This window comes from Mus pahari, chromosome 9 (genome assembly GCF_900095145.1).
Source record: "Mus pahari chromosome 9, PAHARI_EIJ_v1.1, whole genome shotgun sequence".
Taxonomy (NCBI): Eukaryota; Metazoa; Chordata; class Mammalia; order Rodentia; family Muridae; genus Mus; species Mus pahari.
The window spans coordinates 69,757,755-69,776,393 of NC_034598.1; the positions used below are offsets into that span (position 1 = coordinate 69,757,755).

At 38.0% G+C, this 18,639-nt stretch overlaps 1 pseudogene; it reads left to right on the forward strand.

Annotated features, from left to right (window-relative positions):
- The window catches only part of LOC110326118, an 8,252-nt pseudogene extending 5,618 nt beyond the window's left edge, over nucleotides 1–2,634 (forward strand).
- The last annotated feature ends 16,005 nt before the right edge of the window (nucleotides 2,635–18,639 follow it).

An 18,639-nucleotide genomic window follows, 5' to 3' on the forward strand; every position in this document is an offset into this window, starting at 1 on the left:
TTCCTCCATGGCCTCTGCATCAGCTCCTGCTTCCTGACCTGCTTGAGTTCCAGTCCTGACTTCCTTTGGTGATGAACAGCAATGTGGAAATGAATAAATTCTTTTCTCCCCAACTTGCTTCTTGGTCATGATGTTTGTGCAGGAATAGAAACCCTGACTAAGACACCAGCTTTCATCTCTTTCTGATTTCTGGCTACAGACCTAATTTTACCATAGTCTCCACCCTCTTTTAAGAACCAAATTAGAAACCCTAAAGGAGATCTTTTTCCTCCTTTAAGCTGAATTTGCAGTTACTTGATCATAAAAATGAGAAAAGAAATTGATACAGCCCTACTTTATAAAACGTTTATGTTGGTCCACAATTTTGTTAGAATAATGTTTAAAAGTCTTTCCATAACTTGAATAACAGGTACAGTTTCTGTATATCTAAATTCATTAATTCATCTATTAATTTAAATACTCTTTGTTCAGCATTCATTTGTTAAGAACCTATTTAATAAGTAGACAACACAACCTTAACCTGCATAGTGTCCAGTTTATTAGTTTGGAACTATCAAATTTCCACAAGTGCTCTTGACCTCATTGTAGAAGACTTGATCAATCTATTGGTTTTTCTTTGTTCTTATATCATTCTATTAAGAAAAGAAGTATACAAAATAAATTACTGGCTCTCAGAGTATTTTCAACAAGAATTATTCTTTCACCATGCAGTGGTAGCCTTTAATTTCAGACTTGGGATGCCACAGCAGGTGAATCTCTGAGTTTCAGGCCAGTCTGGTAGACCGAGCAAGCTCGAGGGCAGTCAGGGCTACCCAGAGAAATCCTGTCTTGAAAAACAAAAAGGAATTAAAGGAATTATTCCTATTTTTAAAGTAATTCTATCATGTAAAAGTATTCTGAAATTAAAATGCTGCCCCATTAAAAATGCTTTTTGCTCAATTGTTCACTTCAAAAGTCAATAGACTGCATATGGAATTATTTGATTGTTCATTCATCTTACTACACATTTATTTAACAGCTCCTATAGTAAATACAACTGCTTGTAAACCTGAAAATGAGAGAGAGAGAAGAAGGAAAAGAGGAAGAAAGGAGAAAAAGAGAAAGGAAGGAAGAGAGGGAGAGAGGGAGGGAAGGAGATACTGAGGGAGGGAGGAAAGAAGAAAAGAAAGAAAGAAACCACTCCCAACACATTCAGTCAGTAGGAAGAACTGAAAGTATATTTCATTATGTTTAATACCAAACCAACAGAAATACACATTAGTAATACATCAGTAAATATTAAACGATCACAAAATTCTATGCATATTTAAAGCAGTTTGTCACATGAGATAAACAAATGTAACCCAAGATAACATTAAAACATGTTTTTGGCAATTTATCCACACTCTCATGCTTCAGATATTGCCACAGTGGCTACACTATGGCTTGAAGATCTACTCTCCTTCACAAAGTTTATATAGAAATGTTTTAATAATACATTCTCAAAGTAAGAAGCAAAAATATATCAGTATTCAGATAGGTAACAAACTGCCCCACCAAAAACTGCCCCACCCAGGGGTCCATTCCATAATCAGCCACCAAACACAGGCACTATTGTATACTCCAGTAAGATTTTGCTGAAAGGACCCTGATATAGCTATCTTTTGGGCGGCTATGCCAGTGCCTGGCAAACACAGACGTGGATGCTCACAGTCAGCTATCGGATGGAACACAGGACTCCCAATAGAGGAGCTAGAGAAAGTACCCAAGGAGCTGAAGGGGTGTGCAACCCTATAGGTGGAACAACAATATGAACTAACCAGTACCCCCAGAGCTCGTGTCTCTAGCTGCATATGTAGCAGAAGATGGTCTAGTCAGCCATCATCATTGGGAAGAGATGCCCCTTGGTCTTGCAAACTTTATATGCCCCAGTACAGGGGAACACTAGGGCCAAGAAGGGGGAGTGGGTGGTTAAGGGAGCAGGGGGGAGGGTATAGGGGACATTTGGGGTAGCATTTGAAATGTAAATGAAGTAAATACCTAATAAAAATTGAAAAAAAAAAGAAGCAAAAATATATTGGTATTCAGGTAGGTAACAAGTACTTTGTAGACCAGTTGATGTAGCCAGCAAACTTATCTCTCACACATCTGGGTGTAAGAGCTCTAGATCATGCTTTTTATTCCCCAAAATCTTAGTGAGGCTGCAGTGGTACACACTATTCTCTGAACTTCACATGCCGCCCAAAAAGACAAGAAGAAGAACAAGAACGATGCCGCAAAGTCCACCAAAAAAGACAAAGACCCAGTAAATAAATCTGGTGGCAAGGCCAAAAAGAAGTGGTCCAAAAGCAAAGTTCGGGACAAGTTGAACAATCTTGTCCTGTTTGACAAAGGGACAAGACAAACTCTGTAAGGAAGTTCCCAACTATAAGCTTATTACTCCAGCTGTGGTCTCCGAGAGATTCAAGATTCAGTTCCTTGGCCAAGGCAGCCCTCCAGGAGCTACTTAGTAAAAGACATATCAAGCTGGTTTCAAAGCTCAGAGCCCAAGAAATTTATACCAGAAACACAAAGAGTGGAGACACCCCAGCTGCTGGTAAAGATGCAGGAACAGGTTCAATCAGCTGTACATTTAGAAAAATAAAACTTTATTGAATCAAAAAAAGAAGTCCTAGGTCATGATGTTGGGAAGTACAATATATAAGAATGCTGCAACTCTTGAGAAATCACCATGGCCTCTCACTTACCGTCTCTGTCTCTCTATTTCCCAAAGATCCTATGTCCTCTCAATATCTCCCATGAGCTTAATATTTCAACATATTAATTGTGGAGAATGGACAGCAGATATGCCTAAAATTCAAACTCTTTGAAATGTACAAAGTATTAAGCAAACTAAAACTCATTTTGCATAAATAAAAATAAACTCCACCCATGTTCAAAAGATTGATCCTTTAGTGAATATGTATTAAGAATCTACCACATGTCTACTAATATCATTTTCAGTCTTGTACTTACCTGGTACACAAAAATTTAGAGTCATGAAACCTTTGAACTTATTCTTCACTTCAAGTCTGTAAATTCTGATATTTGCTTTACTTAAATTGGATTCTACATTGTAAGAGGATCTAAAAGCACCAGAACAAACATACTCCCTATTTCATGAACTTGTGTTTAATACATTTATTTAGCATGTTTTATGAAATGGAATCAAAGCCATGGGGATCAAACACACCCATATTTGAATTCCTGCTTTAAAGTGTTTTTGTTACACAACCCAAGTTTTATTTCCTTCTTCCTTTTTCAAACATGTTTATGAATTTAAGAAAATGAACTATGAGAAAATTTAAGATAGCAATTATTCTTCATTTCAGGGAAAAAAATGTCAATACTAAGTATTCCTGATATCACCCTATGACTAAATTTCAGTTACGAAAAATAGCATTTGCCGAACCCTTGGGATGTATTTGTAAAAACAAGACAAATTTAAGTAATTTACAGATTGCTCCTGGGTATTATGGTCTGCTCTTTTTAACATAACCGGGCCATTTTGTATTTAGCCTCTATTTTGCTCATAAGGGAAATCAAGTTCATCTACTTCCCAGAAGTAATTATTCCAGCTGACACTGAAAAAGTGCTACTAATAGGTCAAAAAGTTATGATTGTATTATTAACACTGTATTATCTCAATATTCTGGAAATCTCCTAGCCATCACCCCCCTTACCTCACGTATGGCTTAAAGGTCACCTGATAATACTCTGTCTCGTTAGCCAAAATATGATACTACTTCCTTCTCTGCCTTCCCAGCATTTGAACCTATTTTTCCCTGTAAAAAGCTTGCCCTAAAAATGACAAGCTGAAATATGCAAAAAAAAAAGGGGGGGGAGATTGAACCTGTAGAGACCACCTCCATGTTTTCTGAAATAACTAATGACAGACATTTCTATTCTTTATCACACAGGTTCCTCCAAGAGCTACATGGGCAACATGAAGAACTTCCCTTACAATAATTTATTTAAGAGAGATCCCACACTGAGATGACCACTGATATTGGGTATTCAGCCGATGTGTTCTTCCGTGGGGAAGACTACTTCTTCCATTCTCACCAGGACTTCATTTCCTATAGTTCTTTGGGTAGGTGTCCTCCTTGTTCAGCTCAAGTTTAGGCAGTTGTCTTGATGAGACGTTTAGAGCAAAGCTTCTGATATTGCTAGGAGACATAACCTCACAGCAAAAATCTATGATCCACTGGCTTTTTTATAAGCTTCCTGTCCCCTCTTTGGCAATGTTTTCTGAACCTTAGGAGTGGCAGTCTCTGGGGGGGGGGGGGTATGTACATTGGGATTGGTCTTCACGACTCTGAGTTTTGATTGGTTGTCATCTTCTGTAGTCATCTCTGTAATGTTATTCAAGGTACTTTCTTGGTTATAATGTACCGTTGGTTCTACCCCTTTCTGTCGATCACACGGATAACCCACCACACTGTAGAACAATGTTCCTCTCAGTCTTCCTAATACTGCAACCCTCTCCTTCAGTTCACGTTTTTGGTGGCCCACAGCCATAAAGTTATTCTTGTTGCTACTTCATAACTGCAATTTTGGTACTGTTATGAATCATAATGTGAATATCTGAGTTCTCCAAGGGTCTCAGGCAATGCCTGTGAAAGGATCATAAACTCCCATAGGGGTCACAACTCACAGGTTGAGAACCACTTTTATAGAAAGCAACCACACCAAGAGGTAGATGTGATGAAACAAAAGTATCTGGATGTGGACAGAAATAAGACACGTTACATTCACTTTGTTACTCAAACATCCGGAAAAGGGGAGCTAAACCAATGTTTTGTGTTATTTGACACTTTCAGTCTTGCGATACTGAAGCCTTTAGATTGCTGTTGCTGGTTTTGTTTTGCAATGGTAAGTGAGCATAAAATCCATATCTCTATAACTTCCTTTATGTTCAGCACATTGGGCCACTGAAATATGCATACCTCATTTTTATGGACATTATTATACCAGTTCCACTTTGATATCCAAACACCAAGAGAGCAGAAAAAAATTCTGAAATACTTAAGCAAATATTTTACTTGGGATCAAGTCTGTTGAAATTTTAATAATCTCAATACATCCCATTTTAATCATATTTATTTGCTGCATGAACCATTCTTTTTTTCCATAATTCCCGAAGCTACTCCCTGAACTCAGAATCCATCTAAGCATCAGAAATAAAGAAAAAAAATTAAAATCTACATACGGAATTTCCTTTCATGGGTTATATAGAGTTAGCTACAGCTCTTCAAAGTAATATAATCTAAAAGGGTTTTATTAGATTGGCTTCTGTAATAGAAAGCTGAACAGTCCAACAAAAGCCATCTGTGCATTCAGGATCCAGGCAACCCAGTAGCATCTCGGTTCAAGAACATGGAAACCTCAAAAAAAGATGGAAGGACGGTTTAAACAGTCACAGTCCAAGAAAGAAAGCCCAGAGAATCACTAATGTGAGTCCAAAATGACATGCTGGACATGAATGAGGACTCTGATATCTTCTGAGTCCTCATTCTAGAAAAATAGAACTTCCAGAGGCTGACTGAGTTCTACACTTTCCCACTTGTATTCAGTCAAGTGCCTGACCTTTGGCTAGTGCAGCCTCCTTTCAGGTCAAGTCTTTACCCGTCAGTTTCTCCTACATGTCCATTTTCTCTGATTACAGTCTTAGAGATATACCCATATCTCTAGTAATAACGTGGACATCTCTGAAGCCAATCAAGTTCATGATCAAGATTAACCATTATAGACAGACATGGTTATAAATATGCCAGTTCTTACCCCCCCAAAAAAAGACCAAGATAAAATTATATAATACACTAGATACTTGTGTTAACATTAAAAAGGCAATAGGATCTTAAATAAAGCAGAAATATATAAACATGTGGATAAGTTTCAAAGGAACATATTCAAGAGATGCACTTACAAGAAAAAGGCCAAGATAAAATTCTATGATACACAAGATATTTGTGTTTATATTGAAAAGCCCTTGGGATCCTAAAGAAAGCAGAAATATATAAATCTGTGCATAAGTTTCAGAGGAATATATGCAAGAGGAGCAAAGTGTTTTGCCGAAGCTGAAATTTGGATTTCTAAATAACTATATTTCAAAAGATGAAATAGTTTTTTTTGTTAAGGTCACTAAGCAGTCATAACATCAGCATAATCTCTTTTTCTCCACTAGAACATATTTATTTATATTCCACAAAGGATATCAGGGTTCAAAGCTTGAAGCTGATGTAATTAAAGCCACATCAATCTCGTCATGACCTGCTACTTTTCAGCCTTGTCTCATAGGTTCTTCTACACCAATCACTTATAGCGCAAGATACTAGTGTGAAAAGGTGAAAGCAATTTGGGAAAATCATTTTAAAAGCGATTTTCAGCTGACAAATTGTTTAAAGATATGACTGAAAGACTTAAATATTTATAATTTTTCTATATATTATTTAATATCCCTTCATTTAGTAACAGTTTGAATCAGTCCAATATGTTAAATAAAATTCTACAAGAAAACTACTTGAATGGGAGTTTGAAACTAATGCTTATAACCAGTTGTTGTGATATACACCTTCAATCCCAGAATTAGAGAGACGAGAAGACAGATGGTAGTGATTCTATAACAAACATGTAAAATTTGATAGAGCATTTAATAATAATTAGCAAAAGACCCATTTCCTCCCTGGTTAGAATTTTGTTCCATAAATGCTATACCCTAATTAGTTTTCCTACCAGGAAGATACGTTAAAAGGTTAAAAGGAAAGATGAGAGTCTCAGGAGCATATGACAAACCATCTTTGTTTCATTTAATAAGAAATATATATTTATGTTAAATAATATATGTGTTGATATCTTGAAATAGAATAGAATAATACAGATTAAATACATCTGAATTTAGAAAATCGAATAATATTAGTATGTATCTAAATAGTACACATGAAGGTCAAATTGTGACACAGGCAAAGGGCAAAGAGAACAAGATTAGAAGAAATTGTCTGTAAATGAATAAATATTATTCCTAAATACACATCCTACATATGTATACAGAAGTCATGCATTTCCACACAGGGTTGTACCCACCTGACACATCACTGAAAGCCAGTCAGGCAATAAGACCAGCAGCTGCAGCATGCAACTGATTCAGCAGCAGATGTGAGACAACACGCCCTGTTTCCAAATTTGCTAGAAGGATAAAACCTTGTTAAAAAGGAAGCTGAATCTGGGTTATTCCATAATGAGGTAAACAAAAGACAGCAAAACTGTGCTGCAGAACAAATCAGGATTTCACTGTAGAAGAGAGTAGAGGGAAAAGGGGGTCAAGGAGTTGGACGTGAAACAGAAGGACGAATCCTTACCAGAGAGAGGGGTATTTCCGTACGAAATAGACAAAGTTTAAAAAGTCAGAGTCAGCTCTACTATTACCTTGTATGCATGTGTGTACGTGTGTGTGTGTGTGTGTGTGTGTGTGTGTGTGTGTGTGTGTGTTTGAACCTGGTTCTGATAGTCTATGTGGTATAGCCACAGACCAGTTTACAAAGGCATGGCAGAGGGATTTGATGACAAAATGCCTCCAGTTCTAATCTCAGACAATGTATGTCTGACGACAGAATGATCCACTTTCTGAACTGTTCTGTTTTTCTCTTGTGCCGCATTTTTGCTGTGAGCTTTCTCTATCCTGCTGGATTTCAAAGTGCTGACCTCAAGCCCAAGGTCTGGCACAAGCAAAGCATGTACTCTACAGTTGTGTTTCCCCTTGAAGGATTTCTAACAGTCGTTTTCTCAAATAAAACAAAATTTTCACATGAGATATACCAAGCTACTAATGACCTTTTATATTTTTAAAAATGTAGCTTTTTCTCCCCAAGAGCCAAATATGACTCTGTTGAAACCCTAGTTTTTGTCACTCATTATCTTTTGCCAATACCCTTCTCATTTATAGGATTCTTGTACCTCCTCAGTCTGAGCAGTATGTTAGGAATACAACAAAGCAGCATTCCTCGCTGCTTTAACAAGTTTCCATGTGGAGACTTAATGGTAAAATCACTTTCAGGAAAAGTACTAACTTACTTATTCTAATTGTAACTGCTAAGTTTTATTTTTTTTCATTCATTTATTTCAATGGGAAAACAAACAAAACAAAACAAAATAAACTTGAAGTGTCAAATTAAGTGAAATAAACATGACCCAGAAAGGTAAGCACCTATGTCTGGTATGTCACATCTAGCTTTGGAGTTTTAGATTTGAGTATTGAAGTAGAGTGTCTTCAGGAGCCAGGAAGCTAGAAAGAGTCTGTGATGGATAGATTGGGGAAGATTCCTTAGGGAGGGTGGCAGAGAAGAATGAAGGTATGAGGGCAGGGGTAGCAATACTAGTAGTCAAAGGCTGAAGTGAGGATGGACACAAAGGCAGTGAAGAAAAAATATTATATTATATTATACTATATATACATGATATGTGATATATGATTATATTGTGATGTAATATGTAATATAATATGTTTATATATATATATATATATATATATATATATATATATATATATATGTATGTATATCTGACTGGATACTATATATACCAAATATAATATATGATAATACAATAAATAATATGTACATTCCTTATGGAAATCCATAAATGTCTAAGCTAATAGAAATTATAATTTAATTTTTAAAAAGGCAAGTTTTAACAAGGTTAAAAATGCATGAATGGGCTGGGCGTGGTGGCTCATGCCTTTAATCCCAGTACTCAGGAGGCAGAGGCAGGCAGATTTCTGAGTTCAAGGCCGGTCTGGTCTACAAAGTGAGTTCCAGGACAGCCAGGGCTAGACAGAGAAACCCTGTCTTGAAAAAAAAAAAAAAAGAAAAAGAAATGCATGAATGGGTAAGAGCCATAAAAATCTCAGCACCAGTTGTGAGACACCACTACACGAATTCACCAGATGCCCCCAAAACACAGACCATCACCATTGCTCTTGGTTGCCCTCCAGAATTAAGTGGTAAAATCTTCTTGCTTATAATATAACATATTTTGGTTGAAGCATATAGAGTAATCAAACTAGCACTAATCTAACAACGCATCTCCCCCTACCACACACACACACACACACACACACACACACACACACACACACACACAAACACTAGCTAGCTTTCATAGTGCAAGGTGTTATTCACCAACAGGGAAAGAAAAGTCATCATTGGACTTTACCAGCACTGGACTCTACATGCTATAATACCAACCTGCTAGGCCAGATGTTCCTACTGGCACAATAATGGCATGACATTATAGGTATAACCAACTATATAGTCTGAGTGGGATTATGGCCTGCTACTGTAAACCTAGTCAAAACTCTCATATCTGGAGAGGTAATAGACAAAAACAGGGCATGACCTACCTCCACAGCAAAAGTTCATGATGTTAAACTGCCTTCTATTATTTATGGTGATGGTCATAGAACTGGAATGATCTCAACCTTGATCATACAAGCTTCTTTCTGAGACAAATTGTTAAAAACCACAACTCCCTAAAGTGCTGCCTGTAAGTTACTTGCTATTGAAGGTCAGTCCTAAATGACACATTTATATAATCCCTACCTCAGGAAACATCGGGAGAGAAAGGGTTGAAACATTATAACACCCAGAGAATGGGGGAGAGTGTGGGGAATAGTGTCTTCTAAAGAAGATGTGGCTGATATACTCTCAAACTAAGAACAGCTCTAGTTACCTTCACAGACCTGCACAGGATCATCCCAGCCACTAACTCTATCATTAATGGAGTAGGGTCTCCAAGTCTCCACCTAAATGAGGAGCTATTAACAGCTTGTAGGTATAAGAAGGAGACACACTTCAGGGATGTGGCCACTGGTTGGTTGCTTCTGCACTTGCAGGCAGTACTGACCGGAATAAGTCAGAAATTAAGAAGATAAAAGAGGAGATGAAGCTTGTGTTGGTGGAGACAGGAGGGGGAGGGGGAGTTGGGAGTGAGTATGAGCAAAATACATTTTATAGTGTGTGTGTGAATAAAATTTAAAAAAACTTATAAAACATCAAATATAACATACTCATCCTAACAATAAAACTGATAAAGAAATCCAAACATCCGTAGAGTAAAGGATACTTTTAAGAAAATGACAAGAAATAAAGTATTCATATATGAAATTCTAAATAAATGAATTGAAAATGAAAAGAAATCTAAGAAGAATATAAGGTGCTACTCTAGTTAATCATAGTATCTTTGCAATGAGAATAATAATAATGATAATAATAATACATGATATTAAATAAAATGTGTACAGTACTTGGCACATGTAATTTTCTTGGCAAATCATTTTACTCAACACCCCCAACATGTCTAAAAATACTACCATATAGCAGAAAATAAGTAAATACAAACTATCTAGGGAATGGTGCAGTTGATTTTAACTGTCAATGAGTCCAGAGACAGTAGATTTAACTATAATGTTTAACACCTTCTGTATTTATTACGGCTAAAAATATAACCTATCTGCACAGTAGCAAAGACTTAATTTATTCACACCTTTTATTGGATCAGTCAATGAAAGACAGTAGAACCTGTTGAGACATGGTTTATTGAGAGAGTAACTAATTGTATCACTCTAATGAACAAGGGTGATCTGAAGACTCTTGGTAGCAGATGGCAAATCTTAAAGGTTCATGCCTTATTTCAGGTGTGAGATGTAGACACTTAGAAAACAAAACCAGGGAACAAATTAGGCATAATCAGTGGAGCAGGGCAAGCCTATTACAAGCAGCAGTTAGAAGCACAGTTGGGATAGAATAGAAGTCATGTAGTAACAGCTCTGTGGAAATTCAGGTAGGTGATACCAATATCAGAGGGGATAACAGATGTCATCAATGGCAAGTGCAGAAACAAACACGGGAAGCCTGCTGGGAGGAAAGATTAAATAGTAATGAAATAAATTATAGAAAACATAGTGTACCTCCACCAAATGCTATAGATGCATTTAAAAGAAATGAATATTATCTTAGCAGGGTGAGGTTATTAAAATGACTAAGGTGAGGGTGGGAAGAATATTTGTTGGTTGTCAATCATATTCCATACAAACTTGCATTACTGCAGGATACATCATTTCAGTGCTGCCCTGTGTACTGACGGCACGCATTGGAAAACACACCGTTTCTTGTGTGATCAATCTGATGATCAACATCATAGCTCTGTGGGTGGTTATTTTATTCCCAGATGCATGGATGAGAAAACCAGTACAAAACTGGTTTTAGATTTTGAAGATTAAACAAGCAATAAAGGGAAGAGCCAGAACAAAGACCCACTTGCACAATCTAACGTTATAACCAGTAGAAAAGATACTGTTGGAATTTTTATTGGTGTTGTTCAAATTCATGCTGAAATTCCAAGTGCATGTGATCACAGGTAAGAGGTTTGGGGAATGGGGTCGGAAGACCTTTACCCTGATGGATAAGGGTAGAGATATTAGCAAAAAGCTAGAGAAGACGAGCAAAGCTCCCATTTTGTCATTCTAGCAGATGAAAGCTTGACATTAAACCGGTGGATTCCGTTATCTTGCCTCCCGTTGTGAGAAACTGTTAAATAGAATTCTCTTTGTGTATCTTGTCATCTCAAGTCTTTCTTCCTAGGAGCAGGAGTGGCTAAATATCAACCTGACACTGGAGAAAAACATCTGGCAACAGAGATTTATGAGAGTAAATATCACAATGTAAGTCAAGAAATACAGAATTTGAGGAGTATATACAGAATTCTGGTGTTGGGCACGATAGGTATAAAATACTTAGCACATTGTGTGATAATAAGCATCATCTAGGAAAGTAACAAGTATTATAGGCTAAAAAGAATCCCCCTTAAGTTCATATGAAGTCTTAGTACCTAAGAATGTGATTGTATTCAGGAAATAATCTGTAAAATGTTAAGCAAGGAGGAAGCCTTAGATAGCCACTCTGCCAAGTCCCTTAGTCTCAGCTTCTATTTTCTACTATTGTACTTGCTGGCCAAAGGTGCTTGATACAGAAGTCCTACAAAACACAAGGATCAAGGTAGGAAATAACAGGATGAGAAAATACTTGTTGATAAATTTGACACAAAAGATATTATGTCTAAAAATGAAGCCTGGACCAACACAACGGAAATAGATTACATTAAATATCTCAATTAGTATGTCTGAGACAAAGAAGAAACAATAATTAATGTCAAAACTATTTGTATTCTCAACTACTGCTCTGCAGCTTCTTATAAGGATAAGGCTAGAATTTAAGCAAAAGGGAGAGACATTGGCGGAGTCCTGTTGAGTAGAGACACCCCTGAGTGTGTCTGAAAGGAGGGAGGCACTCTGTGCTTATGGCACAGACTGCCATCAAATGCACAAAGGCAATCTTACTGTTTACATCCTCTTAAATGAAACTGCAGTAGATGTTAGGCCCGAACTAGGTCACTCCAGCTGCATTTTGTCTATAGTCTTGCTTCTTTCCCTGATGAATGCCTCAAAAGTGATGGTGAAATTTTCCTAAAAATAATGTATCCCAGCAGCCTGTAAGTCATGTAGGACACCAAGGCTTGCCTAGTTCTTCCTTCCTTCCCTCACTTTACATCCGGATCTATCTATAGCAGTGCCCCCATCTACTCCCAGTGCCACCCTCACACTCCCTCTCTTACCTTCCACTTCTTTTCTCCTTAGCGAAGGGGAGCCCCCACCCACCCACCCCCATGGGAACCAACCTGTCCTTGCACATCAAGTCAAAGCAGGACTGAGCCGGAGCACAGCATGCTCTCCCAATGAAGATAGCCAAGGCAACCCAGCTATAGGAAAGGGGCCCAATGGCAGGCAACAGTGTCAGCATCAACTCCTGCTCCAATTGTTAGGGGACATCCAAGGTGCACATCTGCTACATATGCATAATTTTCAGACACGAATGTGTTTTTAAAAAACAACTATATTCAGGGGTGAAAAAAAAATGTGTGCTGATTTGAATTCCTAGAATTAATCTGGGAGTTGGTTGTCTACAATTCCGGTTTTTAGTGTTATGACCACTATCCACACCTCCTGGATTTGAAATAAAGACGTGCAACGGTAAAACCTGAGAGTGAAATCCTTACTTTACTTTTTCTTGTAACAAAGACATACCTCCCTTGATTAACATCCGCAGCTTCAAATGACTAAACTTAGTGAATTAAATGGCAAGTCCAGAGCCAGGAGAGACCGAGACCTGTGCCTTCTGCACCAATGACACTCAAGCCATGACTGGAAAAGGAATGGCTGGGCTACTTCTGTGAGTAGTGAGAAAATGGTATATCACTGACACAAGACAGATACATCATTGTCTCTGAATTAGGGAGAGTTTATGTTCCAGCCATGATATTCACTCAACCCAAAACCTAATGCAAAGTGATCTTTAATTCTTTTTAAATCTACAAATTAAAGAAATTATAGAGGAAGAGTATAATGTTAGTAATAGTTGTTTTGTGAGAGTCAAATAACAAAGTTGTTTGAATAACATAAAAATCGAAAGTTGTTGATACAAAAACCACAATGTATCTAGCCAAGATAATTGATAAACATTTTTTTTTTAAAAATGCTCCCTTCAAAGGAAACAACTTCCTATTAGAAAGAGAATGCTACTGCAGATTCATTTTGCCAGATAAATCAAAGCTTAGCTTCAGAGATTAGAGACATGAGTGACTTCTGTTAGGGACTAATGGAGACAAATTTACAATGAAGCTAATGCTTATTACCCATTCTAAAAACTCTACAGCTCTTTAAAACCACCCTACCATTATACAGTCTATGAATACAAAAGGAAAGGTATAGCTGGGTGAGAGTACATATGTTTAAAACATGTTCCAGTTTACTGACTACCTAAGCTCTTCGTTAAGACCTACTGCAGCGGAATAAAAAAGGGGGAGGTCATTTACAAAATATTGCTGTTATTGTCAATGCCACACAAAGAAAAACTCAGGTGGAGATGGACTGACTCCTGTTTCGCTAATTCCGATTCTGTCCCTCATGGATCAAGGGATAATTTTTACTTTCAGGCCTTACTATTTAAGAAATACATTTTAGATAACTATGCTTGACATGATGATTATTTTCGTAGATATGGGGAAAGGATATTGAAAATGCACTGGGAAAAAAATTATCATTCTGGGTGCCGTTAAGAGTATTTGTGAGTCATGAAAGGAAGACATCTCAAAGTAAAGTGGAGTTTGGAAAAGATGATTCCAACACTTAAGGATAACTCTGATAGGCTCACACTCCGAGGAGGAGCTAACTACAGATGTGGCTGAGGTTATAAAATAACTATAATTATATCTGGGATGTAAATATGTTATTCAAAGCTTGCCATCCCATGATAAACCTAACCAAGTGAAGGGTTGCTGTATATGGTGAGAAAAATTAGTTTCTTTAGATGGACTTCCAATTTTAACTTTCATAAGTACCCCTGAATACAACCTGAATACAAAATGAAACAAACTAAAACAAACAAACTAAAACAAAGCAATTTTTTTGTTGTTTAAATGGCCAAAGTATATGGAAGGTAAAGAACAGGGTTAGGTCTTTTAGATTCCATGCATAGGCATTTATAAAACACATACACACACACACACACACACACACACACACACACACACACGCACGCACGCACGCATGCACGCACGCACACACGCACGCACACACATACTCACACACACACACGCACGCACACACACACGCGCACACACACACACACTTTGGGCATGTTGTACTTTTACAGATAAGCAATAAAGTGGATATTCTATATGTAATATATATTGAAGAATATATATTGAAGTAAATGAAGTCAACACACGTTTATCTGTATCTAGAGTACAGTTAACTGACTCAAAATGACACTAATTCATTCAATAGGCAGAAATAAAATGAATCAAACTCTCCTTATAGCTCTCACCACCCAACACTGTTGTGCAGTGCATTAATTTACAACTCCTGAAGTTTAAGGTAAAGATTTGAACCATAATGGTGTTGATGGTGTTGTCTTCATGAGATTCTGGGACAACAGTGGTGAAAGTTTAAAAAGTCAAAATGCTATGCTGACAGCTTTCCCCCTACCACAAGAACATGGAAGGTAGAGAACAGAATTAGGCCTTTTAGATTCCAGTCATGTATATTTATATAAACACCCAATTATACCCTTTGGACATGTTGGACCTTTACAGATAATTAAGTGAATATTTAGTCAGTCAAAATTTAGGTGTAATGAAACCTAAAATTGGTTCTCATCAAAACAACCAAAATGTAAAGGGCATTGCCATTGTACTGGCATTCTAACTAAAAGGGTCTTTAGAAAATCTTCTTGCTTTTAAAAATTTTACAGTCTAAGTGGTTGTCATAGTTAGGATTTCTGTTGCTATGAAGAGACACTATGAAGAAGCCAGCTGTTATAAAGGACAACGTTTAACCAGGGTAGCTTACAGGTTCAGAGATTCAGTCTATTATCATCATGTCAGGAAACATGGCAGCATCTAGGCAGGCATGGCACTGCAGGAGCTGAGAGTTATACATCTTATTCCAAAGGCAAACAAGAAAAGACTGGCATCCTCAGGCAGCTAGGAGCATGGGCTCTCAAAAGTCCATACCCATATTGAACACTTCCTCCAATGAGGCCACACCTACCCCAACAAGTCCACACCTCCTAATAACAAGTCCACTCCCTACCTCAAGCACATTTAAATGACCACACTGGTGATTTTGAAATCTGCATTTCGTGCCTAGTTATCATAGTGATTGAAGCAATGCTAATATTGTACAACTATGCATGCTTTATGATTCAAAACATCTCTTGGTGAAGATTTTAAAGGTCGAAATGCTATACTTACAGTTTTCACCCTACCACAAGTATATGGAAGGTAAAGAACAGAATTAAGCCTTTTAAATTCCAGTCATGCACATTTATATGAACATAACATTATTGAATCCAAAGAAGAAATTAATGAATAAACACAGAGTATACATTTTTGATCATTTTAAAGCTCACATTCAAATAAGATTCTGCAGACTTCCTTTGGTCTTTTCCTGGATATGCTAAACCTCTACAGAGGTACCGCTGGCTTTTAGGTTCCACAGAATTATACATTTTTCCTCAAATAGTGCTTGTTACTTTAAGATAAGTCATGCCAGCGACTGAGGATTATGTGAGTGCATAAAAGAATAATAGTATCCTCAAAGATTTTCAAAGGAAACTACAACATGAGTAACAGCCTTGGCATAGTTTTATTAATATGAATTAGAAGCCTACAAATATATTAATTATTCAGGAGGTTTGCTTGTTAGAGTGTATATAGCTTGAGAATAAAAGGAGAGACTTTTCTGTGTATGGTTCAACATATTTAAATTATACTTTCTTTAATCTTTGAGTCTTAGTCTTTTATAAATAGATAAAAGAAATGGAAATGACAAATAATTTAAGTGCTCTAATTCACTGTTACTTATTCTTGGTCAGAATTCAAGCCCTTTACATAGACGGAAGACTGGAATCCCAGTGCATCATCAATATACCCAGTTAATTTTACCATTTCAGTAAAATCAGACAGTTTTCACCAATTTTTTTTAAAAAAAAATCTTTAATATTTTTTTAACAGTCCATTTGTTATCCCCATCCTGGTCCACCTTCAAACAGTTTCACATTCTGTTCCTCATCCCCTATGTCTTAAAGAGGATACCCCCATTCCACAGTCCAAAAGGCCTCCCCTCTCCCTGGGGCCTCAAGTGTCTCAAGGGTTAGGTGCATCTTCTCTCACTGAGGCCAGACCAGTCAGTCCTCTGCTGGATGTGTGTTGGGGACCTCATATCAGCTGGTGTATGCTGCCTGGTTGGTGGCTCAGTGTCTGAGAGATCTCAGGGGTCTAGGTTTGTTGAGACTGCTGGTCTTCTTCCTATGAGGTCACCCTCCTCCTCAGCTTCTTCCAGTCTTTCCCTAATTCAACCACAATTGTACTCGGTTTCTGTCCATTGGGTGGGTGCAAGTATCTGCATCTGGCTCAGTCAGCTGTTTGTTGGGCCTCTTAGAAGGCAGGACATGCTAGGCTCCTATCTGTAAGCACACTACAGCATCAGTAATAGTGTCAGGCTTTGGAGCGTCCCCTTGAGCTGGGTCCAGATTTGGGCCAGTTATGACAAGAGAGCTTATCTTTCTAAGTATCAGCAGTTGCAGTGAGAGCATTCCACGTCCATCTTTGTTTTAAAGTATGGACACTGAAAGCACAAAAATGGACGCCTTGACAGGATGCTATGTAAAATTTGGAAACACATGCACATTGTATAATGTGTGGTTATATAATGTTTAAATAAATTATCTTCAAGCATCTTTTATTCACTCCTAGTAAGAGCTTCCTATATTTTCTTCTAGCTTTCTGAGGTATACGGTACTTCACCATTATCTGTGGACACTTCACTAACTTGTTCCTATCTGTGTCCTAGTACCTGTTACATTTCCCCACAGCTTCTGCCCACTCATCCTCCTAGTCTCTGGTGACTTTCATTTTGTGTGGGTTTTTATTATTATTATGATTTTATTTATTTACATTTCAAACATTATTCCCAATCCCCCTCCACAAACCCCCCATTCCATCCCCCTTCCCCTTTGCCTGTAAGAAGCTGTTCCCACTCCCACCTCACCCATCTATCATCCCCCTTTTGTGGAGCATCAAGCCTCCACAGCACTATGTGCATTCCCTCCCATTGAGACAAGATAAGGCAGGCCTCTGCTACATATGTAGAGGGAGCCAGGGACCAGCCCATGTAAGCTCTTTAGTTGATAGCTTAGTCCCTGGGAGTACTGAGGGGTCTGGTTAGCTGATACTGTTGTTCCTCTTATAGGCTAGCTCATTCAGTCCTTCCAGTAATTTGCTGGGGTCCCCAGACTATTCCAATGTTTAGCTGTAAGTATCTGTATTTGTCTTAGTCAGGTGCTGACAGACCTTCTCAGAGGACATGCTCCTGTCTGTAAGCATGTCTTGACATCAGCAATAGGGTTTGGTGTCTGAACAAGGGATGGATCTTGAGGTGGGGTAGTCCCTGGATGGCCTTTCCTTCAGTCTCTGCTCCATTTTTGTCCTTGAACTTCCTTTAGACAGGAACAATTCTGGGTTAAAAGTTTTGAGATGAAAAAAAAAAAATTGAGATGGATGGGTAGAGCTCCATCCCTCAACTGGGGACCATGTCTATCTATTAGAGGTGTTCTCTTCAGGTTCTATCTCCCTACTGTTGGATGTTTTGGCTAATGCCATCTACTTTGGGCCCTGGGAGCCTCTCCCATCCCTCGTGGCTGGGACTTTCTAGTTATTATCCCTATCCCCACCCCACACTGATACATATTTCTATTCATTCTCCTGGCCCTCTGGTCTTCTTTCCTGTCTCCCCCATACCTGATCCTGCTCCCCCTTCCCCTCCTCTTCTCCTCTCACACACAGATCCCTACCTCCCTCTGCCTTCTGTGATTAGTTTGTTCCACCTTCTCATTGGAATTGAAGTGTCCACACTTGGGCCTTCCTTCTTGTTACACTTCATATAGTCTGTGAGTTATATCATGGGTATTCTGAGCTTTTTGGCTAATACACACTTATCAATAACTGTGT